The following is a 5,973-nucleotide window of genomic DNA, read 5'->3' as shown; positions in this document are numbered from 1 at the left end:
CAAACGTGTTTAATTGACAGTTGAGTTTTTGACAACTTTAGAACTTCTTAAAATGCTCCAACCAATTGAATTTTTAGAATACCTTTTTGACCAATCCCCATGCTCTTAAACATCATGGTTTGCCAAGCGTACTAATATTCTGTAACTTGTTTATATTTATTAATCCACATCATTAACTGATTGTTATATTATTGCAGTTACTTCCATTCAGAACAAGTTTGAACATATTAATGAACCATTTTTCTTTTATCTTTCTTCCAACCTCGTTTGTGTCATGTAGTTTGTGGAAAGGAAAAATTAAAAACATTTTCTGACCACATGTCTCTGTATGTTCACTCATATATATATATATATATATATATATATACACTTGTTTTAGCAGTACATATACTAAAATTGGAACAATAAAGAGAATATTAGCCTGGCCCCTGCACAAGGATGACACACAAATTTATGAAGTGTTTCATATATTTTTATTGTCAAAGGCATGGTTGTGTGGTAAGAAGCTTGCTTCCCAACCACATGGTTCTGGATTCAGTCCCACTGTTTGGCACCTTGGGCAAGTATCTTCTCCCATAGCCTCAGGCTGACCAAGGCCTTGTGAGTGGATTTAGTAGATGGAAACTGAAAGAAGCCCATTGTGTATGTGCGTGTGTGTATGTTTGTCTGTCTGTGTTTGTCCCCTACCACTCCTTGACAACCTGTGTTGGTGTGCTTATGTCCCCGTAACTTATTGGTTTGGAAAAAGGGACGACAGAATAAGTACCAGGCTTTAAAAAAAGAATAAGTACTGGGGTCAGTTCATTCAACTAACAATTCTTCAAGGTGGTGCCCCAGCATGGCCACAGTCTAATGACTGAAGCAAGTAAAAGATAAAAGATATATATGTACATATGTAATACACATGCACACGCACACACACACACACACATACACACACACACATATATAATTTAAAATTGATAATAGAAGGGTAACATTTATTAATTAGATTAATTAATTAATTAATCAATTAATTAACAATTTTACCAAGTAGATCGGTACATTAAAATAACCTTTATAGGTAAAATAATCCACATATAACAGTAGAAAAGGAATTTTTAACTCCTATCTCTAATTTCAGTATGTGGTGAAGCAGTTAGCTGAACCCTAATTATAATTATATATATATGTGTTTGTGTGTGTGTGTGTGTGAGTGTATATCTGTGTATGTGTATATCACTGTCTCCTTGCCTTTACTTTATGGAACAGATGTAAAACAACCACCCTTCCCCTCATCATGCAAGCAGTGTCCTTTGTTTCTTATCTTCCATGAAAACCTGTCTCTATGAAAGAATATTACCTTGCTTACAAACAAGCCTCAACAAATTCTGTCCAACCCCTGTGAGGATGGAAAAGTAGTTGCTAAAATGATGATGATGATGGTGATAAATTTGAAAATCATATGTTAAAGTAATAATGCATCCTGTTTATAAGCAAAGAGAAATAGAAAAGTCTGTCTATGGCCACTGATCAAGAAGCATCACTTTTGTAGTATTAACAGACAGCAAATTGATAGCGAGAATTTCAAAGAGCAATACAAAGCATTGAGCTGAACTGAGAATTTCAATTGTGTCTTGAGAACAATTAGTAAATGTTCCAAGAGAAGTATGAGCCAAATTCTTACTGCCAAGTGGCAAAGACAATCTCTCAGCAGAAAGTAAGTGTGCCGGCATTGAAACAAACTATTGACCAATGGTTGCATAGAACTGTTATGTTTCCTGCTCCTCCTCCTCCTCCTCCTCCTCCTCCTCATCATCATCATCATCATCAGCTTCATCTTCACCAGCATGACCATAACAGCTAGAACCAGAACAAGCAGCACCACCACCACTGCCACCACCACCACCACCACGATCACAGCAACTGGCATCCTCATTCCATTTACAATGACATTCTTGTGTAAATCTAGATTTAGTCCTCTTTTATCCATCATGGCAAAATGTTGAAATCACCTGAATCTACAGGTAGACCCAATTAATTGAAACCAACAAGAAAGATCCCTGTTTTAACAGAATCTTGAATAGAAAGCAGGAACAGAGGAAGAAGTTATTGAATTTCACATCCTCAATTGTAGTTGATTTCCCTGTTTGCAAATTTCATTTTTAATTGCTCAATTATTCATTTGTGAAGTTGAAAGTTAATTTTTTGAGTTCAACTTGTTCACTCACTCTATGTAGTTCAATATCTGTTATCTTTTATTGTTTCAGTCACTAGACTGTGGCCGTGCTGGGGCACCACCTTGAAAAACTTTAGTTGAATGTATCAACCCTGGTATTTTTTTTTTTTTTTTTGTAAAGCCTAGTACCTATTCTATTGGTCTCTTTTTGCTAAACTGCTAGGTACAGGGATGCAAACACACCAACACTTGTCAAGCGGTGGTGGGAGACAAATACAGGCACAAAAACACACACACACAACAGGTGTCTTTAACTTAGTTTAAAAAAAAAAAAATTATTAAAACATTAACATTCCCATATTCATACTTGATATTACTTTGAATGGATGCAAAAATAAGTCAAATATTTCCGAGGGGTAGGAGCCATAGAAAAGGTTGAGGACTAATGGCTTAAATGAAACTCACCCTGCTGTTTAGTGAGATATGTACATAGGAGTGGCTGTGTGGTAAGTAGCTTGCTTATGAACCACATGATTCCGGGTTCAGTCCCACTGCGCGGCACCTTGGGCAAGTGTCTTCTGCTATAGCCTCGGGCCGACCAAAGCCTTGTGAGTGGATTTGGTAGATGGAAACTGAAAGAAGCCCGTCATATATATGTATATATATATACGTGTGTGTGTGTGTGTGTATAACATAGCTGGTTAATGTCTACAGGAAAAATGTGGCTAGAAAGAAAACTAGAATGCTTACAACTCTGTTACAGACACTCCAGAACCGAATGGGGGTTGTTAAAATGGGTGGTATTTGCCCCACTTGCAGCCTTTCATTGAGTAGCAACACAAGGAAGATGCATCCTTGTTGAACATACACAGTAAAAACAAAGTGAAAGCTAAAGCTTAATGAAACCTCAGTCCAGATAATCAGTCACAGAGTGCCTCGGATGGCATAAGATACCCAAACAAATCCTCCACTGGAGACTAGAAAGGTATTTGTAGGAAAACATTATGCATTGACAATGAAAGTAAATTATTTGAATCACTGCCACTAAAGTAAGGATCCTAATGGAAATTATGTTCAGTTCATCCCATGAAAATTTGAGTGACAGGAAATTTATGCAAGCCATATGACTCATGACTCGTGCAGTATGACTCAACAGCTGTTACTGCTGGAATAACAACATAGCAATGAATGTCTCCAGATCCAAAGGTATGTATATGCTACACTAGGTACCTGAAATTCATCGGTCTTATGTCAAGTCTTACTGCAAGAATTACACACACACACGCGCACACGAACAGGCATGCACACACATGCACACGAACAGGCATGCACACACACGCACACACACACACACACACACACACACGCGCACATACGCAAACACACAAAACTCATCTGTAGACAAAAGCACTTGATTTAGTTTTGATTAAAGAAATCATCACACACACACACACACACACACACACACATCCCTCCCCCCACACACATGTATGTGCACACATGCATGCACACACACATATCTATACCATTCCATCATCATCAGCAGCAGCAACAGTAGCAGCAGCATTACATCCACTTTTCATGCTGGCCTGGATTGGATTGGACTGGTCATCATGATCCAAATGATATTTCTCATTGGGAACCATTGCTCCCAAAGTCTTATATTCGTACATGTAATTTTGGCTTGATTTCCACAGTTGGATACCCTTTATACCACCAACCACTTCCCAGAGATTACTAAGAGCATTTTTCATGCCATCAACACTAGAAAGGTCGGTAAGTCCTCAGTGACACTGAACAGAAGGGATCTCACAATGTTATATTTCTCCACTGTAGCAAGAGTATGGTGGTAGGGACAGAATCCTTGGTGGGTGAAGATGGGAAGGGATTGACAAGCAATAATAGAGGTAGATAAAGAATAAAGACAGTAATGGATGGAAGTGTAATAAGCTGGAGTGTATTGGGTGCATGTGGTGTGTGTGTGTATGTATATATATATATATATATATATATATATTGATAGAAATGGTAAGACAACAAAAGAATGAAAGAGACCTCAATATTATGTAAATAGAGGAATTTATCTGTAAATGTAATATGTGACAATTATTCGGTAGCCATGATAAAACTCCATGGTTTGGATGTCAGGGTGGAAATCCACGATATATATTGCAACAAAAATTTAAATCTTGGACATAGAGTTACCAAAGGTTTTGTATCCACAAAGCCTTGTGGACTGTTTGTGAGACTCTATACAAAGACAAAAAATTTTAACTTTCTACATTGCGGACGTGAGGAAAGGCTCATAAATTGAAATTTAAGTCTTAACATATAAAAACGTTAATGAGGACTGGTTGTCTCTCTTGAACCGGAGGATAAAACCACCCTGGGAAAATAAAGCATCCGAATGCAGGACCTGGTGTCAGTCCTGCATCTCCTCAGTTCAAAGATTTGAGCAGAGCTGACTTCAGTATTGGGACCAACTTTGTGCAAGTATGAAGGCTTGCTGGCAAAATGCTGCTCCTCTAAATGAAAAGCTTACCTGTTATTGCAATTTTGTGGCATGGAACAAAGCAGGCCTTGCCGGCCACCCAAGAAAACACATAGTAAATGATCCACAAGCACTTGAGTAAACTGAGTCATTAACTTGTTCCATTTGCCAAAAGGTTTGCAAGGCACTAGCAGGCCTCAAGAGACACATGCGTGTCCATGGAACATGATTACTGCTTTATTTTACTGAAACCTCATTCAGTAAAATGAAAGAATCCATCATATATTATTTAGTTGATAGATCCCATACAGACAGAATCAACAAAACTATGACTCCATCCAGTGAAAGAAATATCAATTTGATACACATACCAAAAGAGTTACTAATAGTTTCATGCTTTTATGATACTAGAAAAAGCAATATCTACAAAATACACCATGTCTCTCCAAGCAATTAGTAGATCTTTCTCTTTGTGTATTAAATTGATATATTATACACACACACATACATATATATATATATATGTTGCAGTCTCAGCGCATGTATGCACATCATCAACCACAGCATGCCCAGCCCTCCATTTAGCAGGTATTGACAGCAAATGGATTACTTAACCATCGGAATGCTTCCCTTCCACAGAAAGCAGAATATGCATTCCAGTTTGTTGATGGTAGAGTCAGGACAAGATATGATGGTCAGACGGTAATTGATGACGGATGCGATGTACGTATTCGCCACCTCTACCCAATCTTTTAGAGAGAGCTTCCTCTTAGCCCATTGCTGGGTGAGAGTGGCCACCCTAGTTGTTATCTCGCCCAAGTTCTTCTCTATCTGGAGGTCGAGACCGAACCAGACTCTGAGCAATTTAACTGGTCCGTCAGTCCAGCATCTCATGATGAAGACACTGTTGGATAGCATGGGCTTGCTTCTCCAGGTGCCGAAACGCAAGCCCACTGACTTTTCCTGGTTAATTTTTGCCCCTGTTACCGCTTTGTATTCTTTTAGTGTCTTGCTGACCAGGTCGATATGTCTGTGGCTCAACACTACGACGGTGATGTTGTCTGCATATGCAGACATGCTCCTCCTACATCTCAGCTCTCACAGGATGCCCCTCAGATTGCCAGTTTCCACAGTAGTGGCTCAAGAGTCAATACGTACAGAAGCAACAAGAGGGGGCATCCTTGACGAACCAAATGTGTGATGTTAAATGGTCTGGACAGATGACCATTTACGCAAACTACCAAGCGGATGCTGCTGTATAAGGCAGTGATCCAACCGTGGAACACGGGACCAAAACCAGCCACTCTGAGGACAGCCTCCAAGT

The 5,973-nt window shown here is 39.0% G+C and overlaps 1 non-coding gene across 1 annotated transcript; it reads left to right on the top strand.

The window, feature by feature from the left end:
• Nucleotides 1-370: 370 nt before the first annotated feature.
• LOC115208830 lies at nt 371-473 on the top strand. Its single transcript, XR_003881275.1, has one exon. It is a non-coding gene; the product is annotated as a U6 spliceosomal RNA (small nuclear RNA).
• The last annotated feature ends 5,500 nt before the right edge of the window (nt 474-5,973 follow it).

The sequence above is a fragment of the Octopus sinensis genome, linkage group LG2 (assembly GCF_006345805.1).
Source record: "Octopus sinensis linkage group LG2, ASM634580v1, whole genome shotgun sequence".
NCBI lineage: Eukaryota > Metazoa > Mollusca > Cephalopoda > Octopoda > Octopodidae > Octopus > Octopus sinensis.
The sequence above is the reverse complement of the archived record's forward strand: the minus strand, read 5'-3'. Positions and strand labels throughout refer to the sequence as shown.